This window comes from Lagenorhynchus albirostris, chromosome 2, assembly GCF_949774975.1.
Source record: "Lagenorhynchus albirostris chromosome 2, mLagAlb1.1, whole genome shotgun sequence".
NCBI lineage: Eukaryota > Metazoa > Chordata > Mammalia > Artiodactyla > Delphinidae > Lagenorhynchus > Lagenorhynchus albirostris.
In genome coordinates this window covers 149951556-149974070 of record NC_083096.1, presented here as the reverse complement: position 1 = coordinate 149974070, position 22515 = coordinate 149951556, and the positions used below count along the sequence as shown (strand labels likewise).

The following is a 22515-nucleotide window of genomic DNA, read 5'->3' as shown; positions in this document are numbered from 1 at the left end:
CTTTATTCAAAGAGAGTACCTGCTGCTGAAGGACCTAATATCTTCTTCATGAAAAAGCTGGGTCTCTGGAAGTTGAATGACTTGAAAGAGATCTTACCATCCAGTCTGTGATGGCTGGCATTGTGGCTTTGGCTGGTATAACTCTCAGGCTCTTGGTGACATTACATCGACTTTGGAGTGTTGTGTCCATCTCAGATCATGGGAAATGCCTCCTGGAATCTGTACTGGGGTGATCCTGTGAGCCCCCGATCTACATCTATAAAATACCGATACTGCAGAAGGAAGGGTGCTGCTTCATCTTGGGTGTTTTTTGGTGCCGTCGTGGGTAAAACAGCAGAGTACAGGAGGCATGGTTCAGTTTCCAACCTGATAGAAAGTATGATACACTCATCAATTCATTTAATCATTCAACCAGTATTTCCTAAGTACTTGTGTCCTTCCAGACACTGTGCTGGGTGCTGGGGATACTATGATGAGCAAGACAGATTAGAGTTGCTGCCTTACTGGAGCTGAAAGCTTAACAAGCAGTTGCAGGATGTTGTGAAAAGTACTCTAATAGGGGAAATATAAAACACCATGGGGTTAGAAGCAGGAGCACCTATCTTGTCTATGAGTCAGGGATAGCTTTATGGAGGGAGTGACCTTTAAGCTGATATCTGAAAATCAAGGAGTTACGTATTCAAAGAGGCTAGGTGTGGCAGTATGCTTTTCTGGACCAAGTATGGCATCTGAATGCGGAAAAAAGAACTCCGGAGCTTCCAAGGATTGCTCATGATGGTGAGTAAGAATAGAATTTCTCTCCACCAGGGCCTCAGACCTGACCTTGGGTCTCTATTATATTTCATCCTATAGCCAGGCATTCTTGAGAATGTCCATTTGGTGCTTATATGGTTCTGAGGCCCAGTATCATGTAGGGTCTTGCTTTTAAAGTAACTTTCTAAAGATCAGTCACTGTAAAATACTTTCTGATGACATATGATATCTTAAGACCCATGAGCACTCAGAACCATGCTTGGGATGGAGTAGACACTCAGGAAGTATTTGCTGAATGCAGGAGGACCATGACCCTCCCGATGTTTAGTGGGATAGATTAAGTGCCCTAAGCTTTATACTAGAGGTCATGCTCAGCTGGGTGCTTTGCCCTGCATGGAGACCTGATGGATCTCAGGATCTAGAGTACTTCCTGGCCATTAAACTAAGCCACATCGCACCCAGGATTCTTGGCAGGATTTCTTGGCAAAGTTTCCTATGGGAGGTGCATTGCACAGACTTGACTTGCACGAGGGAGGTTAGGAGTGTAGTGCGAAGACTACCAAAGAAGGAAAAAAAGAAGGCGAAGTCAACTGTTGTCCCAGCCTGGCTCATGTAGGCGTCCTAAAAACAGTTCCTTCCAGCCGGGGCCTCGGGACTCCGCTGTCTCTGCTGTGGTTTTCCTTCCCCTGGCCTCTTATCGCCATTGTCGTCGCTCTACATGCACAGCATTTCCTGAGCTCCTGTGTGTAGAGCCCTGGGCTCTGCGCTGTTGGTGGGGGAGTCCAAGAGTTAGGAGATGATACTTCCTCTTCTTGAGGGCCTTATGGTTAAGGTGAGTAGTTAGGATGTACATGTGAAAAAGAAATGATAATGTAAGATAACAGAAAGATAGGGCTCTGGGATTTCAGGAGAGGGAGTAATCCCCAAGGCTGGTTTCTCAAAATGTGATCTAAGGACCACCAGCATCCTGATCACTTGTGGTGGTGGTGGCGGAGGGGGTGGGTTGGGGATGGAGGAGAATGTTACTTATAATGCATATTCCCAGGGCCCACACCAGACCTCCTAATCAGAATCCCAGGGAATGTGGCCTGGAAATCTGCATATTGAGCAAGCAGGTGGCTCTCCTTAAAGTTTACGCTCCTTAAAGTTTATGACCCCCTCCTCCGGGGTGAGAGTCTCAGAGGGAAGCTCTGGCAGAGGAGTATGGCTTTGGAGGAAGGGGAGTCAGGATCAGACAGTGGAGAGGGAGAGGCTGGGATTCCACTGAGGAGCCCGGGGCTGGTAAGGGTGAAGGCTCAGGGCTTGCCCACGGCAGTACCTTCTCCAGTCTCCTGTCGTGGGTGGGGTCTGGCCAGCTGCCTCTCCTTCCCCGCGTCGCCTTCACTCCTCCTCGTGTTGTTCCCCTCTCCCTCCCTTGTTGCCGATCAGCTGACTGTATTGGGCAGACCTCCCCTTTCTTGGTGCAGCGTTGTAATTGGCCCAGCACAGGGGTTCATGGTGCTTGGCCAGATGTGAGGGAGGCCGGTGAGCGCTTGGGCTCCAGCCAGCTTGTCTTCTCACTGCTGTTACACTGCCGAGAAGGGGCTGGAGAGTATTTTTTGCCAGCCTCCTCTCTCCTCTTCCCCCTGAAGCTTCTGTTGCTGGAATGCTCATTTGGAAAGAAAGAAGGGTTGGAGGAATCTCACGGTGTCAGAATCGGTCACCAGCACCTGCAGGCTGGCTCTCTGCTTCAAGCTTTAACCCTTCTGGGGGCAGCTGCCAGTGGGCAGGAGGTTAAATGAGCCGCGAATAGGGGCCTGGTTCAAGGTTCGGGTGGCTGCAGACACCTGTACGCTAGTGGTTGCTCTTGTCAGCCTTGCTAATGGACTTGGGGTGGTGTTCTTTTCCCAGCGTACTTGCCCCTTCTTAAGCACTCATCACTTTGTATTGTAATTATTTGCTTAATTGTCCCACCTCCAAGGGCCCATGTCTGTCCCCTGTGTGACTCTGTGCAGTATTTCTCCTCGTGTAGCACCTGGCTCAATAAACATTTGTTGGGAGAGTAAGGGAACCGAGGATCACTGTTTCCTGGGCCAGGTTATGCTGAGTGTTGCCAACTGGCTCTACCTACTTTGACCTAGTCTGAAGGACCACATAGGATCCACCAAGGGCCGGGCACCTCGTGGCACATTTACAAGTGGGAAGTGATGACAAGGAATAGAGGCGTTGGGTACAGCTCAGCGATGAGGCAGGAGCCTAGAGCGAGAAGCTCTGACTTGTTATTTGCTAGTTGTGTAACTTTGGGTAAGTTGCTTTGTTTCTCTGAGCCCCAGCTCCTCATGTATAAAACGGGAGGTGGCAGATAATCTTTGCCCTGCCTTATAGGGTTCTTGAATCAGAAAAGATAATACAGATGTGTTTTGGTTATCTAAAAGTAACCATATAAAGGACACACTATATATATATATCCCCTTCCAAGAACATCTGTCTAAAGAGTAAAATGGTTTTAGGAGACTAAAGCAGTTTATGAAGTACCTGAGTGTTCAACCTAGAGGGAGCCCTCTTACGTGCTGTTTCATCCTTGAAGTTGGCTCCGTAAGAGAGGCTGCATTCCCTGACACTGGCTGCAGCTGTTTATTTTCCTAGGCAGTTTGGGACAAAAGTTGTGTAGACTTTTTGTGAACGTAGGTTGGCAGGCCCCTCTCTATAACAGATCTGTAACATCTCAGCTGAAATTTTATCTTGCCAGATTCCCACTGAAAGGAATGTACCCTCTGCCTTTCTTCTCAGCAAAGTTCAGAGCATCTTTATTTTTCGGTTTCCAGGGCCAGTGACTCTAATCCTACTTCGAGGAGGGAAATGTTTTGGCTCAGGGGCATAATGCTTCGGCCTAAGGAATGATAGGCAGAATCAAGGTGAACAGGGCTTTCTGCCCTGGAGACCTTTCCTAGGCTGCGAGAATAGCCATGCTCTACAGGCAAGTAGGACAAGATGAAGAGGCCCTTGTCAGATATGGAAGGATTTGGAAGGGCCTTCCCTTAGGGGAGAGCTTTAGAAGTCAGAGCTGGGCCAGGAGGATTGGAAAGAGCAAGCATTTGAAAAGGGCTTTACTTGTGCGGTAAACTTCGCTGTGTGATTATTTAATAGACCATTAACAAGCAGATTCATTAACAAGATCTTAATTAACAAGTTCCAGGGTTATTCCTCCAACTTCCCAAGGGAACTGTTCTCCTCCTATTTAGTCCCAGAGACTTCCTATCCTCCTTAAACTAACCACACCAGATGCATTTAAATTCAGTCTTTTTATTGCGAGTGAAATGACTGTGGGCAAAGACAGGCACAGAGGCCGCTCCTAATCAGAACAGTAACACCTTTGGAGCGCTTCCTAGGTGTCAGGCCCAATTCTCAGTGCTTTACAGGCAATCATTTACTTAATCCTCATAACATTCCTGTGAGATAGGTATTGCCATTTCCATTTTACAGATGAGGAAACTGAGGCCCAGAGCGTTTTAGCAACACACTGTACTCATTGTCACAACAGCAGGAAATAGCAGAGATGAGATTCAAATCCAGGCAGTCTGGCTCCAGAGTCAATGGGAAGGAGGAAAACCCCAGGAGAGGGAGGCCTGTGGGTCAGATTCATGAGGAAATAAGAATAAGAATAATCCTTGTATCTGCTCATCTGTGCTGGACACAGTTCTCAGTACCACACATATGTATGTCAGGCTGCGTCCTTATGCGAAGTCTTCTGCAGTGAGCAGCTGTTAGGCACAATCTGTTGGCCGCTCACAAGCCTTTGTCACCCTGTCTCCACTGTGAGTTCTATGAGGTGGGGACTGTGTCTTATTCATTTGTGTTCTCAGTACCTAGAGTGCTGCCTGGAACGTACTAGTTATGATCTAAAACAAAACAGAACAAAACGAAATGAAATGAAACAAAAAACAGTTTGTCAAATGTACCCCTTGATGGAAGGGGGAAGACGCTTTAGCGTCTGCTAAGTCCTAGTGCTTCTCACGGTGCAGTGCCTGCCTTTGGGAAACTTTGCACTTTACAGATACCACCATTCAGAAGACCTAACTCTGAGACAGGACAGCTTCATCTCATCTTTCTGTGCCTCAGTTTCCTCAGGATAAAGTGGAATTAGCACTAGTACCAATCCCCTAAGGTTGTTACAAGGATTAAATGTGTTCATATAAAATGCAAATGAAGTCCTAAGAACAGGCCCTGGCACAAAGTAAGCCTTTAATACGAGTTAGCTAGAATCACTATTACAGGGACTTGGGCACAGATCTGAAGTCTCTTGAACCAGGCTCTTCCCCTGACCCCCAACCTCTACTCTTGATAACATTACAGGGACAGTGAACTCTGGTGAGCCTTGATCTCTTATGGGTTTGTACAGTTTGTGACAGGTCTTTCTATAGCCAAAAGAATTCCCGATTGATATTAAGGAGCTGGTACCCACAATGTTGTCCTTCCTTCTTGGCTCCAGTTAAATGGGGCTGGGGCAAGAAGGACTAGAACTCACCTGGTGACCCCCCTTTTTAACTGCCCTCAAAGGCATAGGATGGAAATAACTAGAACTCTTACCCTGGAAAGGACAGTGAACCATCAGGACTTTCTTTTGGGATAAAGGGCTTGGCTAGACCTGTTTTGGCCTCTGACCTGCCAGCCACTCAAATAGCAAAGTCTGTGGGCCAGCTATATTCGGGAGAGGATAAGGGAGTGGCAGAATGCCTAGAATCATTGGGAAATTTGAGCTAGGAAGGAGCTATTGCAGGTTGCTTTATTTTTCTTATTATTTAATTACTTACCTGAAGCTTAAGACTGTGTTTTCCCCTTTATCCTAAGGAGAAAAACAATCCTTTATCACTATCTAGATTCTCATCCCATTCGTACATTCTACAAAAACCCTTCTCAATCTCAACTTGAAGACTTCCTAGAACACCTGTTCTCACGGCTGGCCACTTTTTTTTTTTTTTGCGGTACGCGGGCCTTTCACTGTTGTGGCCTCTCGCGTTGCGGAACACAGGCTCCGGACGTGCAGGCTCAGCGGCCATGGCTCACGGGCCCAGCCACTACGCGGCACGTGGGATCTTCCCGGACCGGGGCACGAACCCGTGTCCCCTGCATCGGCAGGTGGACTCTCAACCACTGCGCCACCAGCGAAGCCGAAGGCTGGCCACTTTTGCTCCCACTCCAGTATCCACCCCCTGCCCCATCATCGGTAGTTAACGATCGATTGATGCTCATAAACCGCCAAACTGGCCTCCCTCTTCCCAACTTAGCATCCTTGTGTTCTTTCTAAGTAGCATGGCCACAATATCACTTTCTTTAGCAGCGTTCTAACTTCTAAGAAGCTTAATAGGCAAGGAGATTGTGGGCTCTTTGACTTTCTCTGAGCCTCAGCCCTAAGTGGTTTATTCTATTAAGCTGATTCTTGATGGTGCATAGAGCTTCGCTGGATAAGAAGTTGGGGGCAGTGGGGGTGGAGTGCAGTTAGAGGCATAGGATGCTCTCAGTCCCCCTTCCACTATGCCCCTCCCTCCAAGCCATTCCTGCCCCGTGATTCTGTTTTCAGAGCTCAGGAATGAAGGGAGTGGTAATGGAGCTAAAGTAAAGAACATTTCTTAGAGGACTTAAGAAGTTGGCTTTTTTTCCTGAGCTGTGCTTTGCACTCTCCCCACTATCCTTCCTGCCCATTTGTTCCTGCTCTTCAATCAACCACTTTGGGATTTTTTTCCTTTCTTTCCTTCCACCTTAACTTTTGCCTCCACTCCCATTATAGCCACACACACACAAAAAGAGTAATGAATACAAATTAAGAACTATTGATTCAAAGGCAGGAAATCCAGGTGTGGAATGTAGGAAAAAATAACAGATTCAGTTCTAACAAGGAAACAATGCAGAATTCTTCTTGATGTTTTTCCTCAGAGTTATGCCAAGATGAATTTCTTCCTTCTGATATTTGGACCCAGATTAAAGATTTTCGGGTTTCCCTATTAACATTCTTTCTTGCTTCAGGAGGGCCAGCAGGTTGGAGAGCAGAAGAGTGTCTGTTTTTTACTGAATCACAGTCAGCTGCAGAGATACTTTAAGGGAACTTTGTGAGCAGGAAAAATGGGGCTGTTGGAGAATTGAGGGAAGGGAATCCCGAGTGTAAGAGTAGAAAAAGTACAGGACAGACTTCACAGAGGAGGCAGGAAGAAAACCAAAAATGATCAGAAAGCTAAAAAGAAGGAAAGAAAACTTGAAGATGGAGGCAGGAAGACGATGGAAATTTTGAAGCATTTCAAGGAATTACACATATTTTGTTTGATAACACAGCCATTGTCGGTGAAGGTATGGGGAGACAGGGTCCTGTACACATCATTGGTGGGAGTGTAAAGTGGTACAGTCTCTTTGGAGGGCAGGTTAGTACTATTTGCCTGTGAAAGTTTTAAATGCAAATAGCCTTTGATGAGATTCAACAATAAGAAATTATCCTACATATATTTGGTCGAGTACCTAAAGATGTATGTACTTTATAGTATTGTTTGTAATTTGAAAAAAAAAGAAGCAACCTAAATGTAGATTGACAGGGAATTGATAAAATAAATTATGATACCTCTGTATAATAGAATATTAGGTAGTGGTTTTTAAAAATGAGTTAGAGCCATATGTGCTTGTATGTAACACAAGGTACAGAGAAGTATATGACCCCTTTGTATAGAGAAGAAGATATGTATATATCTTTATTTGATATTTGCATGCAGAACTTTTGAAAGGGTGCAAAAGTAATTGTTGACAATAGCTTCCTTTGGGGAGTATGACTGAGATGGAAAGTAGGAGTAGTACTTTGTATTTTATGCTCTTCTGTGGTATTTGAATAGTTAACATGTACATGTACTATTTTTATAATTTAAAAATCTGGTTTATAATTTAAAACAGATAATGTGGAAGTACTGGAGTAGAAAAAGGACGCTAGGTAAAAACTACAGAAATCCAAATAAAAAGTATGGACTTTGGTTAATAATAGTGTATCAATATTGGCTTGTTAGTTATGACAAAGTACCATACTAAAATAAGATGTTAATAATAGGGGAAACTGAGTGTGAGGAATATAGGAACTTTCTGTACTGTCTTTGCAACTTTTCTGTAAATCTAAAAACTATTCTAAAAGATTTATTTTAAAAAAGACAATTTGGAAGACTATTTTATGGGAAAGGTCCATAGCCTAGCATCTAAAGATTGAATATAAGAGAGATGAATTGATAAAATTGAATGATTCGTCTGGTTCTAGAACTAATTACGAATTGGTTCCATTTCTTTGAAACGGCCAAGTGGGATGAGATGTACAGTCACAATTGCTGGACAAGTGTCTGATTTCTTGTTGTTGTTTATTAAATTTATTTTCTTTTCTGAATCAGTTTGTAAAAAAGTTTAACTGATGGTTGTTTCAGTTTCAACGTCCAAAAAGTACAGACTGGTCCAGGAGCTGTATGGTGAAGGAGTTTCAAAAATGAAGAGACTTAAAGGTGGTCAGATGCCTGCTGCTTTCTGCAGATGAGTAGGGTGGGGTGGACAGAGAACGGATGTGAAGGGTATGTGGACTCCCACTTACCTGCTCTGTTTATGGCCATTTCTATGAGATTTGCCGCTCACATCGGCACTGCAGCCAAGTAGAAGCAGTCCAGAAGACTCCATCCCTCGCCATCCTCTAAGTGGGGTCCCTTTCCTCCATGTACCATGAGGGCTAGTGGTGGCCATTGGCAGTTCTTTGCAGCATTAGGGTCTAGAAAACACAGACCTGCCATTGGCTCAATATATGTCCACATCTGTCTTTCTGCCGCTGATGGTAAGAAATGGTTAAGACCACGTATAAGAAATGTTCCCTCTGAATTAGTTTACACGCCAGCCAGAGGAAGGAGGACTTGGTTTTACCTTTCCATGTAGTGGAGGGAGATCTCTAGGCCCTGCGCCCAGTTGGCCTTGGCACCCAGTTCAGAGGAGGGATCCTCTGTAGTACTGGATACAACTGATGACTTCATCCTTCTTGGAATTCCCCTCCCTTGGCTTCTGGGACATGATACTCCCTTGGTTCTTTTTCTACTTCTTCAACCGTGTTTTTGTTCCCATAATACCTGGTGTTTCCCCTTATTGCAACACTTATTTTTTTTTTATCATGATAGAGAGTGAAGTGTGCAGGTGAGGGGAGTAGGGTGCTATGTTACTCTGTAGAGGAATTTTAAAACAACAATCAGCTAAAAGTTTGCTTGCTTTTAAATACCATGACATGCTGACAGTTTTAAACAATGTTGATTATAAAATATTTCTCCCCGAAAATATCTTTTGTTGGTCTAAGTTCTGAAAAATTGCTGTGGTTATTGTGTTTTAATAATACATATGTAAGTTTCAAATTTGCATCTTTTTTATTATTTATTCTTTAATAAACATTGCATTCTGTAAGGAAGAATTGGGAGAACTTCCAGTTACACTGTGGGCCACTACATCTGCAGACTCGCTTCAAGTGTAAGTGCCTAACAGCTCAGAAGCATCTGAGCTCACTTAGGACACAGTTTCTATCCGTATTTGTATGCAGGAAAGTATACAGTATCCAAGTCATGTGATACTGCATATTCCTGCATATGAACAGTAGATTCAAAGTGAACAAGGAGAGCACATTAATTCTAAAGAGGAGGAAGCATAAATTGAGTTATTTCAATCCTGCCATTCTTTGTGACCACTTGGAGTTCTTATTTATGTTTAAATTTTGGAACAGTGAAACAAGCTGTGAACTGAGGGGTGGGACATTTTTGTTTGGTTTGTGCAAATTTTAGTTCACCTAGTAAGTAGTTTACTAAACTAGAATATCTCTAAAAATAAAACATTCCTTTAATATTGTTAATCACTTATGTTAAAACTAAAGAATTCATCAAGAAAATAGCTTTATGACTGATTATATCATAAAAAATGTAAAAAATGATATGCTGTGTCAAATATGCCTGGAATACCTCTGGAGGTGATGTCTGAATTGAAATATGATTGATGAGCAGGTGACAACCACATAAGCGTTTGGAAGAAGGGTGTGTTGGCACATTTAAAGAACAGAGAGAAGGTCTGAGGGCTTGGATGGGGTGAACTTGGGGGGATGCAGCAAGAGATGAAACGGAGAGGGGCTAGACCTCCGCGAATCTTTAGGGTCACAGAGAGTTTGGATTTTATTCTAGATGCAACAGGAGGCCGCAGAGTGTTTAAACGGGGAGATGTACTGTGTTGTCATTTATCATTTCAAAAGATTACTCGGGCTGCTATGTGAATAACCGACTGAAGGAGGGTAAGTGTCCGTTAGAGGACCACTCACTGTAAAAAGGCCATTGCAGTGTCACAGTGAGAGAGGGGAAGAAAGCATGTCTGTCTTACACTTCTTGAAATATCCACAATGCCTTTCCCATAGCAGGTACTTAATAAATACTAAATAAATAAATTTATAAAGCACTAAGTGTCTTAAAATAAAACAAAACCAAACCAGAACTGCAACAGAACAGATGCTGAGTAACATGGCGTTAAGCCAAGAACCACTGACTTTGATGCTCAACAGATTGGATTTTAGTCACAGCTCAAGCACTTATTGGCTGAGCTGCTTTGGGGCAGGTCATTTAAACTTTTTTGAGCCTCAGTTTTCGTGTCTGCAAAATGGGAGTGAGCTGACTCACCTTTTTGTTTTATTGAACAAATTAAATAGGATAATGTATTTATAGCATGGTGCCTGATCTGCGGTAGCCACTCAATAAATAGTAACTATTATGGTTAGCAGGACATGAGACAGCGGTCACTGGAGCTTTGATGTGGTTCCAGCCAGGGGGACAGGGCATCTGAGACTCCTTAGGGTGTGAGGAACACTTTGGATCTTTTCACAATTGAGATTCTGTCTCGTGAATCTAAACTTTCACTGGCTCTTGAGTAACTGGATTTTCAAGTCTAATGAGGAAAAATAAGAAAAGAACTCTGGAAAGAGAAAGTTAGGGTTAGATTATTCTCTCAGCTCGGTTCTTCCCTTTGATTTTAGGAGGAGTCATATCTCCTGTCCCTTCATTTCCAAGTGGAACAGTGAAGTCCTAAGGTATGTGCTTCCTTCCACGCAAAGTAGCTGCTCCCCAAAGCAAGTTTCCAGTTTTCTCTGCAAGTCTTGTACCTAGTTAAATGCCTCACTTAAGGATGCAATCATAGCTGTTTGGCTCTGTAAATCATTTCACCCTCACCTAGAGCATTCCAGGTCTCTGGGACTGCAGCAATGACCATTCAGAATCTTTGAGGACAGGGTGGAGCTGGAGACAGCATTTATCCTCAGAGAGGAGAGAGCCACCTCTTTGGGGGTGATATATTTTTTCTTTCTCTTAAGGTTTTCTTGCCAAGATGTGTGTGTGTTGTGTGTGTGTGTGTGTGTGTGTGTGTGTGTGTGTGTGTGTGTGTGAGAGAGAGAGAGAGAGAGAGAGAGAGAGAAAGAGAAAGAGAAAGAAAAAGAGAAAGAGAGAGAGGGAAAAGGCCCAACAGTGTAGAGAAACTGTTAGCACAAAGGCCAGGGGTGGGCCTTGCCGGGGAAGACAAGGAAGTGATTTTGCCCAGTTTAAATCCCACTTGAACCGTGTGGTTTCTGAGTCCTGAACCTTTTGAGGTTCAAGTTGAGTGCACTCTCGACAAAACGTGATTTTCTGGTTCACATCAAAAAGGCTTTAAAAGACTTCGAAGTCTTTTCCTTGGGACATCAAACAGCCCTCCACAAAGCAGGGTGCTGATGAGATGCGTGCAAATGAACAGATTCAACTCTCCTGTGAGGATTAGATTCTCCTTAAGAAGCATGTGAAGTTGGAAACACGGGAGACGGGGCTACACCAAATATACTCCCACGAGGACCCTGGCGCCCTCCCGCCTGTTTACCCTCAGTACCTCCTGGGCCTGGAAGCTGACCTTATTTGTTATAAGGTTCACATCGGAGTACCCGGGGAATTAGAAGCTGAAAACAAACTCTTCTGTATTCTCTACCTTGCCTAAGGCAACACTTATGTCCCCCAATAAAAGGTGTAAATTAACTTAGAAAAGATAGGTCATTCCTTTGAAAAATTGTCAGTTGTCTAGGTGGCTTAGAGCAGAATTTTGCTTATTGAACCAGCCTCAATCTTTAGAGAAATAAGGACTTAAATATCTGCTCTCTTGTAAGTGGACTAGCCGACTTTGAGTTTGGGGTAGGAAACCAACCAACGCAGTAGACTCTGTTTTCAGAGCCAGCAGCGGATGCTAACTGCATAGACACGGCTCTGGGTAGGTCTACGGCCTGTACACAGTCTCTATGCTGAGCAGCTAAAATATTAATGATTAGCTTTAAGGTGAAGCAACTCTCCTGAAGAAACCATAATTAGCAATTAAAGTATATCTAAAAAACGGTTCCAACCAGCAGCTTCTAAATAAATAATTGTCACTGCTGATTGAACCTGTTTTCTTTCCCTGTGTTTCTTATCTTGTTCCTCCCTTGCATAACTTACAACCCTGTAAATGCTCAGTAGCTTTTAATATGATTCTGTCAATACGTTTACCATGGTGACTTGGGCCGTATTTGGCGAGCATTTGAAGAAATCAGTCACTGGCTGGAGGGAGGAAAGACAAGCTGTCGATATCCAGGGAGAAATGCTAATAACCCTGGTGACAAATCATCCTCTGGATTCTCCAAGGGTTAAGAAAAAGCACCTCTTAGACATGGGAGCTCAGGGCTAAGTGGTGGTGACTTGTTAGGAAGCACAGACATTAGCTGTCACAGACCTGCAGTGTCCTTTTCATTGTCTTACTTTGTACCTCTCAAAGCCACAGATGAGTTTTGGAGACAAATGGGCCTGGATTTGGGTCCCGATTCCCCTGCTTTTTAGCTGTGTGACCTTGAGCAATGCCAAACCTTCCTTTTCTCGTCTGTGAGTTAGAGATTGTAATACCTAGCCTCAGAAGGGGGTGGAAAAGGCCTTGCACAAAGATATTATTCACTGCTTCTCAGACTCTTCTGGGAAAGGACACAAATGATAGAAGAAAATAAACTTCTGGCCCCAGCATTGTAATGGTGAATAGAGAGTATAACGTATTTAGGAATCTTGCATTATCTAAACTTTTTGTGAATTTTGCATTCTGGGTTTAATTTATCAAAATAATGTTTAAATATGCTTTATCATTAGTAGAATTGGTGCTCTGATATGATACATTAATTCAACACATATTTATTGAATGCCTTCTATGTGCCAGGCAGTTATAGACACAAAAGACACAGCAGTGAATAAAATAGGTAAAGTCTGGACTACTAGTGAGTCTACGACTGCATCAATCAGGAAACCTAGTACTGGCTATGTCTGAGATCCTCTGTGACCCATTTGAGGGGACATCAAACCCTACGCCAGAGAATCCTGGGGAGGACTGGCTAGTTGCCATAATTTTAAGCAGGGAAAGACAGTGAAACATCTACCCAGAGAGAACTATCAATATTTTGGCATATATCCTTCGAGATGGTTTTTATGAGTAGATAGGTAAGTTGACAAAAATTTTATAAAAGTAGGCTTATGTTAACATGCTAGCTTGTGACTTTCTTTTTCACTTTTTCATTTATTATAGATAGTGCTCTGTGTCAGTAAATATAGATCCATGGCACCACTTTTAATAGCTACTTAGTATTCCATTGCAGGGATGTATCATACTTTATTTAGCCAACCTCTGGTTGTCTAATTAGATCGTTTCCAGCTTTTCAGTATTATAGACAACACTTACAGAGAACATCTTTATAAATTCACCTTTGTCAGTGTCTGCTCATTTTCTTAGGATATATTCCTAAGAGTAGAATCGCTGGATTAAAAGTGTGCTTGTTTCAATTTTTATGCTTAGTGCCAGATTGCTTATTTCTTCATGCTCTTACCAACACATTAGGATGAAACTTTTTAATCTTTGCCAATTTAATAAGCAAAAATGGTATTACGTTCATTTAATCTGCATTTATTCAGTTACTAGTGAAGTTAGACAGTTTTTAATATTTTTTGAGATTAGTTTATCTTCTTTTTTGAACTGCCTGTTCATTTCTTTTATCCACGTGGTGTCCACCTTTCTCTTACTGATTTTAAGTACTCTTTTTATTAATCCTTTTTAATCTATAATTTATGTTGTATATTTTTTTCCAGTTTATCATTTGTCTTGATGTATTGGTGGGGTGTTATTGTTGTTGGTTTTTTGTTTTTTTGGCTGCACTGGGTCCTTGTTGCAGCTCTTTGTTGCAGCAGGCTTCTCTCTAGTTGTGGCGTGAGGGCTTAGTTGCCCCTTAGCATGTGGGATCTCAGTTTCCCAACCAGGGATCGCACCCACATCCCCTGCATTGAAAGGCGGATTCTTAACCTCTGGACCACCAGGGAAGTCCCTGTTGTTGTTTATTTTGCATATAGAAGTTTTTAATTTAATGAGGCATTTTATTATTCCTTTCCTTTTTAGTTTCTGACTTTTAGATTATCCTTAGAAAGGTATAAGGCCACTCCTAATCAATCCCTAAAGCTTCCAATGTGCAGAAGTTACCTCAAAGATAACAGTCCCCAACTTGGAAAAAGCCTAAATCCTAAGGTCCCGTGGATGTCCACTCAAAGGGAAGAAAAGGAGTATCCCTACCTGAGAGAGGAAGTCTGTAGGGCCTCAAGAACACCAATGAAGTTTACACCCTAATGGAAAATACAAAACAGTAATTAAAAAAAAATGTGATGAGTGATATTATAGGAGAAGGGTAGAGGATGCTATGGAAGGTAACAAAGAAGAAACCTAACTGAGTCCAAGGTCTCAAGATATGCATCCTGGAAGAATAGATATTCAAGCTGAGATTTTAAGACTGAGTAGAAGAGTGGGGAAATACATTTCCATGCAAGGAAATGGCAAATGCAAAGACTTACAGTCTAGAACTGTAAGTTATGGTAGCCAGTAGCCTTGTGGGGCTATTTAAATTTAAATTAATTAAAATTAAAGAAGATTAAAATTTTATCTCCTTGGTCCCACTAGCTACAATTCAAGTGCTGACTACCTACATGTGGCTAGTGGCTATTATAGTGGACAGCTATAATATGGAACTTTTTCATCATTGCAGAAAGTTCTGTTGGACAGTTTCTATGGAGAAAGAGCTTGATGTATTCAGGGAACTGACAAGAGTTTACTCCAGCAGATACATATTGTGCAAGGGAGGGGAGGGGCGAAAGATGAAGAGGACATAGCAAAGAATGGAGGGACTTCGTCAAAGCTGACCGTGGGATTGGGGCTGATGTTCCCCGCCTGTTATAGAGGAAGTAAAAGGGAAACCGGGAAATAAATTTAAGATTTATTATACAACAACCCTTCAGGTAGATATCATCTCCATTTTATAGTTTCAGAAGATTTAAGACATTGACCAGCACACAGCTAGTTAGTGGCAGAGCTGGGATTCAAAGCCAGACCTGTCTGATGCCAAAAACTTGTGCTCTTTCCCTGTATCACTGCAATAGACGGCAGAAATCTCTACCAAATGATCTCTTCAATCAGGATAGAAGGGATTCTGACTTAGAACAGACTCCTTCTCAACTTGGTCCTTCTTCTGTTGGGGGAATGTTAATCACAGGTGAGCTTGGGACCCCGCCTGGAGGTACAAGTGAGAGCTTAGAGGCAGAACTTTCTTTGGAGCCTTAGGCCTTCTGTTCCCTGAGTCTCAAAGAGAAACTCCTTCAGGTATCTTACACACCTTGATATTAGCCACATTCAAGCAGGAGCTCTTCTCAGGACCTGGCCCTCAGAACCAGGACTGCATTGTCAAGGAGAGCAGCCAGCTTGAAGCAACCCATCTGAAACCTGGCAGTGGTACTCTTATGTATCAGAATGTGTCCCTTGATTCATTCCCTGACCTAGAACCTGTTGTGGTGGCCACTTCCAAGATACTATCTTTGGAAAGAAAGAGTGCCCGTCCCCCATTAAAGGGGAATTCCTTGCCCTAGTACAATCCCACAATCCCATCTCAACCAGCAGTTGAGAGAAGTGTCAGGCCGTGCTTGCCCCAGCCCTAAACAACCATGGGGACCGAGGCTTTTAGCTTGCGGTCACAACTCCAGGTATTTTCTGAGCCTGTGAAAGTCATGCATGGCAGGATATTAAACCATCAGGTTGTGAATTCTAGATGAGTCTGTTTCCCTAAGTACAGTATCTGTTATTTTCTAGGGTGAACATGGTACCTTCACATTCTCTGAGCTGGTATGAATGAATGAGGGGAAGATAAAATGTAGAATCATTCAGAACAGGAATAATGAAGGATGCAAATCTGGGGAAGAAATACAAGAGATACGGTCAAGGTGATAGATAAAAGGATTAGCCTTGGAGATGAGCAGTTATTCTAAGAGGAGTGAAAGAAGAGAAAAATTTTAATTGATGGGGAGAAAGATTCTAGTGGACTCTACCTTTAAAGTAGGAAGTGGAGAACTGTGGAGGAAAAGACAGAGTAGCAGCTGAAAACTTAATGCATGGAGGTTTGTGATCTCCATTGAATGTAGTGCATAGATTACTCAAGACATGATTATAAGAAGAGTAAGCAGCATTTCTTCATTCATTCATTCATTCCACAAATTTATTGAGTACCTACTATATATTGTGAACTATTAGGTCATAAGAATCCAGTGTAAACAAGACCCAGCTTTCCTTCAAGCGGCTTATAGTGGTAGAGAACACAGATATGTAAACAGCCAAATACATTACATTGCAGCAAGTATTTTAAGACAGATAAGTTCATGGTATAGTTCACAGGACCAGTACCCAACCTAGAATTAGGTCAAGGAATTTTTTTTTTCAGTTTTATAACTTTATTTGACCATCAGCTGTAAGCTCTCATCCAGATTTTTGAAATCAGTGACAGATACATAGGTATACAGCGTATAGAGCTTGTTTCGTGGACCTTCATCCTCAGAACGTTTTCTGGACAACCACACCTGGACGGATACAGTATGGGGCATTCCTTACTCCTTTGGCCCAGACAGCTTTGTTGAGCCTGGTGTCAGTGCACTCAGCTGGAGTTCCCATTTTTTTCATGGCAAATTTCCAGATCTCTTTGAGTGCCCGAGGGGCATATACTTCTTGAACTCTACTCCATGGATGTTCATATAAATGTTGATGGTGTATTCTCTGGTCACTACCTCATTGATTTCAGAACAGTCCTTCTTCTTGCCACCTTTTTTTGTGGGACCCAGATTGGAAAGCAGGGGATCCTTTATGTTTCAATTCACATGTATGTATCTCCTATGTGAAGCCTTTTCTGATTTCTTTTTAATTTTCAACAAAGCAGCTTTTCACTTACAAACACATCTAGCAGTACATAGTTGTTAATGTTACTTTTTGTTTTTTTCCTAAGTACATTAATTTTTTTATATTGTGAAATATAGCAAACCTGGAGAAAGATGCACAAACTATATGTGTACAATTAAACAAATAATTGAACCCTCATGAAACCACAGCCAGCCCAGGAAACAGAACATTTCCAGCATCCTAGTAGTCCTTTGTATACTTCTCCTTGGTCACAACCCATCTCTCCCTTACTTGGATAATCACTCCCTTGACTTCTATGATGATTACTTTCCAGCTTTTCTTTATAATTTTATTACCTATGTCTGTATCCCTAAACAATATAGCTTGATGTAGCATTTTTGGATCTTTATATGGGTAAAATCATGTTTTTGTACTGTTTGGGTCTTGTTTCTTTTGTTCATCATTAAGAGTTTAGGATTCATCCATATTATTGCATGTACTTGGAGTTTATTCATTTTTATTGCTGTGTTATAGTCCATTGTATGAATACACCCTGATTCATGTATCCATTCCAATGATGATTCATGTTTAGGTTATTTCCAATTTTTTTCTTATGGAAAATGCTACCATAAACATTTTTTTATAAGTGTCCTGGTGTACAGGACACAAGTTTCATTAGGGTAGAGACCTGGAACTAGAATTGCTGGGTCCTGGGATAAGTGCTTCTTCAACTTTACTAGCTAACATCAAACCATTTCCAAAGAGGTTCTGCCAGTTTGTTCTATTACCAGCACGTAGAATTTTTGTTGTTCCACATTCTTACCAATACTTGGTATTGTGAGACCTTTTCATTTTTGCCAGCCTTGTGGATATATAACAATTTCTCAGTGTGGTTCTTACTTAAATTTCCCTGGTTACTGGGTAGAGTACATTTTCATGTGTTTATTAGCCATTGATTTTTCTTTTTTTGTGAAGTACCTTTTCAGAGTTTTGCTGATTTTTCTGTTGGGTTGTCTCTAACCTGATTTCTTCATGTAGACATAGTATTTCTCCTTCTAGTCAACCTATTCTCCCTCTGAGTATCTCCTACATATATACTCTTTTTTTTTTTTTGGCTGTGCCGCATGGCTTGTGGGATCTCAGCTCCCCAGCCAGGGATTGAACCCAGGCCACGGCAGTGAAAGCCTAGAATCCTAACCACTGGACCACCAGGGAATTACCATCCTACACATATATTCTGTATTTTCTAACTGCTCTCCTTATCTCTAAACTCCATCCTCTTCATAACTACCAGAGTTCTGTTTCTAAGACAAGCCCTGTTCTTGTAACTCCCATGCCTGGAACCCTTTGGTGACCCCCATGGCCTCACAGACAACACAGCGTGGAAGGCCCTCCACCATCTGCCCTCTGCCCAACAAGCCTCAGCTCTTACTGGATCCTCCCAACTCCTCCTCCCTCCTTTTTTACTGTAACCTCCATCTCTACCAAACTGCTTGCAGTCCCCTGAACACATGAAATTGTTTTACGCCTGTCTTTGCCAGTTATCCTTTTTCTTCCTTTTGCCCTTAATTTGGAAAATACTTATCTTTTTAAAACTCAATTCAAAGGTCACTGCCTCTATGAAGCCTTTCCAGCTTGCCTTCTCACCTCTCATTAACCTCTCCATCTCTTTTCCTTCTGCTAAGCACACTATTGTTATTTCTAGCAGGGCGTTTGTTTACTCTATTTCATGTATTGGTCCATATACCTGCCTCCCCCATCAGACTGTACATAAACCTTCTGAAGGCATGGGAAGCCCCTGAATGTAGGGAAGTTTCTTATTCCTCTTTTCATTCCTAAGGCCTAGCACAGTGTCTGGTACAGAGCAGGTGGTGGTAAATAGCACAAATTGTTATTAATGTTGTAACTATCATTAGGAGTACTTGTCTATCTGTTTTCCTTATTAGATTATGAATTCCTTGAGGGCCCTGGTACTTGGGTGGCATGCAGTGACATTTGTCTAATGAATGAATAACTATAAAAACTTCTGAAAACAACCTCAAGCAATATTTGGAGTAGAAATATAGAAGTCATGAGTATTAAATTTGCAGAGAAACAAAACTGATTTACATCCATCTCATGAGGATGAAATTTTAGGCTCAAACTAATTCAAAGCAAAATTTTATAATAAGAAATGTAAAATGTTATGCTTGGGTTAAAATTTTTTTAAGGATTTATGCCATAAGTTTATTTACAAACATATCTAGGATGTTGAGTTCAATCCTTTTTTCAAAGAGATTGCACCTCTTAAAATGCTCCTCTTCATATCTGTCTCATGGATTATTATTTTTTTAAATATTTATTTGGCTGCATTGGGTCTTAGTTGCGGCACGCGGGATCTTTGTTGCGGCATGCGGGATCTTTTTTTTTAGTTGTGGCACGCAGGATCTTTTAGTTGCGGCATGCGAGCTCTTAGTTGTGGGATGTGGGATCTAGTTCCCAGACCAGGGATCGAACCCGGGTCCCCTGCATTGGGAGTGTGGAGTCTTAGCCACTGGACCACCAGGAAAGTCCCTCATGGATTATTTTTTAAGCAGTTGTTGTCTTACTATAAAGAAAGGTGCAGCAAATCCAGACCCAAAGTACAAAGTCATCATAGCTAATAACCACCACTTGTTTTCCACTGAAAATGGTAAATTATTCCCTGGACCTTCCTCATAGTGGCTCTTACAGATCATAGAGGTTGTGAACCTCTCCGATGCTCTGTCCCAACATAGCGCTGTTGGGAGCTCTGAGAAAGGCGCAGAGACTGAAGGTAGAAGAAATGGCGGCAGCACCTGTGTTAAAATATTAAGCTGTAAAAGTAGGAAAAACTTAACTTGTTGGTTCCTGTAGAAAAGGAGTTCAAATTTGTTAGATGATATTGTCCTCCATCTAAAACAGTTAAGTTTCTGCAGTGGATTATAATCTGCATGTGACTGGAAAGATGAAAATCTAAGGAACACAGTGTCAGGAGATTATCCGTTGGTTAACACCTATGTCTGCTGTCTGAAGAGCTTGTCACTGTTACAGTGAAAGCTTGTACATGGCCCAGCTAAGACTTTCTTTGCTCAACAAGAGTGCCTGTTCCTCGGAGTAACCATTCTGAAACTGTTTCCAAGATGAAACAATGGATGAAGTTCACATGCGTGGTACTCTGTCATAGCCAACCTACAATGAATGATGTAGAATTTCTGATCCACGAGCTCTGCTTCCACCTCTTTCTCTCCTGCCCCCAAGAAAGCATATCATAATGGAAGTGAGCAGTAGTGACATTATTTATTATAGTGATAACCTTGATCTGTTCCAAGTTATATTTTCTAAAACCTCAATCATTTCTCTAAACTTCAATACTTTGTTAGTGGTAAGAAATTACTATATTCCTCACAATTGACATCTTGGTTGAGAACCAAGATATGTACGGAGGTATATTTGTAGGAAGAAGAGAGATTTTGGAATCACACCAACTATAATTCATATTGCAGTTCAGTCACTGCCGTGTGATCCTTAGCTAGTTGCTTAATATCTCTGACTTTTATCTGAAAAATGGGCTACTTTATAAGTTGCTGTCAGGACTATAAATAATTATGTAAAACACTCAGCATAGTGCCTGCCTCCCAAATATCTTTCAAATCTGTATGTATGTATCTCTCCCAGCTCCCCACATCTCCAAGGCTGCATCCCAGTTTTAAGCCACTAGCATCTGTGTTCTGCATTACTACAGCATTGTTCTTACTGGTCTTTTGCCCCCGTCCTTTCTTGCCCTGTTTTATTCAGAGCAAAGGACATTCGGTAAGGCTGACTTGAACCCTTAACCCCTAACATATGGAGACGGATATGTAGCTACCATTTACTGAGCGCCTATCACATGAAAGGAGCTGGTCTAGCATTTTATGCATTATCTCATTGAATCCTCACCGTAAGCCTGTGAAGTAGGTATCGTCATTCACCTTTAAAGAGCTAGAGGTTGCAGAGATTGAATGACTTGCCCACAGCCACTCTGCTAGGAAGTAAGGGGCACTGTGTGTGTCCAGGTTTCTCTGGTTTCAAAGTATGTGCTTCGTTCCTGTTTCACGCTGCCTCTGCATCAGGCTCAGAGCCTGGTGTTGTTAAACCTCCTAATCCTGTGACTAACTCCCTGTGTGCTGATTCTGGGCTTACCACATGGTCTCCTAGGAATCTGGCTTTGCACATCAATTGGCTACACGGAGATGATGATGGAGGCAAATATCTGGTCATGTATTAATAACTGACACTCTAGTTTTATACTTCAGTTTTTTTATGACTTGGTGAACATGCATAAAGCTCCCTGGGTTCTCTCAACTCTCACAGGATTAAGTGTCTAGACCAGTAAGACTGAGGGCCAGACTCTGGACTTTGGTAAATTTGCCAAGGGAAATACCACCTGGTATGGGTCTTCTGGCAGCCAGCCTGCTGCTTCAAGTTACAATTTTCTGATGCCTACAATTAACCTTGATGACATTGATGAAAAATCTTATATTTGCATCGAGACTTGACTGCTTTTATAGAATTTTAGCTGGTAGAAGAGATGCAGACACTCTCTGCACTTGGTTTCCTGAGACTTAGGCTAGTCTTTGTGAATGGCTGCTCATTTCTTAATGTTTTCTCAAGCATTCAATCAACAAACATGTTTAGAGCCCTATAACAAGGGGGAATACAAAGAAATTTAGTAGTTTAACATACTTACAGTGTAATGGGGATCATTAGACGTGAAAAAAGAAATGAGTACTTTCACATGATAAGCATTCTGTGAATCAAATGGGTTTGAAGTGAGTGTTTGATGTAACATGTGCCTGGAGCTTATGTGGGGGCTCAATAAATATTTGTTGAATGATTGTTGAATGTTGACCTTCTAGATGCCACTCTCGTAGACAACTTCTAATCCATACCTCTAGCCCTGACGTCTCTAACAAGCTGCAGACTTGAGATATCCAACTCTCCACTGGACTGGTTCACCTCAGTGAATAGCCCATGAGCACCTCAAGCACAACATATCAAAACTGATTTTATTAACTTTCCCGCTTTGGAGAAGCAGTATAACCTTGGGAATAAGAGCACAGAGTCTGGGATATTGGCTGTACTTATGGCTAAGTGACCTTGGGAAAGTCTCTTAGCTCTTCTTTCCTCGTGTGAGGGAAATATAAGGTTTTTCTTCAGATTCAATGAGATAATGGATACAGAGCATTTGACATAGTACCTGCACATAGTAATCATGAAATGTTAGCTGTTGTCATAATTTCCCCCGAACTTCCTGTTTTCCTTATTTGGTAATGATATCATTATCCACTCCAACCCTCTCCTTCACGCCTCGCATCTAATTAGTTACCAAAAACTGTATGTTCTACCTTTTTACTATCTTTATGATTCATTCAACATATACTTACTCAACATCTGCTGAATGCCAAACACATTGCCAGGCACAAAAGACACAGAGATGAATATCTACCAGTTTCTGTG

At 42.0% G+C, this 22515-nt stretch overlaps 2 protein-coding genes and 1 pseudogene across 8 annotated transcripts in view; 1 reads left to right on the top strand and 2 right to left on the bottom strand.

Annotated features, from left to right (window-relative positions):
* TMEM53 (transmembrane protein 53) overlaps positions 1 to 22515 on the bottom strand; it is a 447568-nt gene that overhangs the window by 221022 nt on the left and 204031 nt on the right. The window lies entirely within an intron of this gene.
* The window catches only part of RNF220 (ring finger protein 220), a 217256-nt gene that overhangs the window by 10672 nt on the left and 184069 nt on the right, over positions 1 to 22515 (top strand). The gene's annotated exons all lie outside the window — the stretch shown is intronic.
* Positions 19580 to 19773, bottom strand: LOC132516232 (cytochrome c oxidase subunit 7C, mitochondrial-like; annotated as a pseudogene).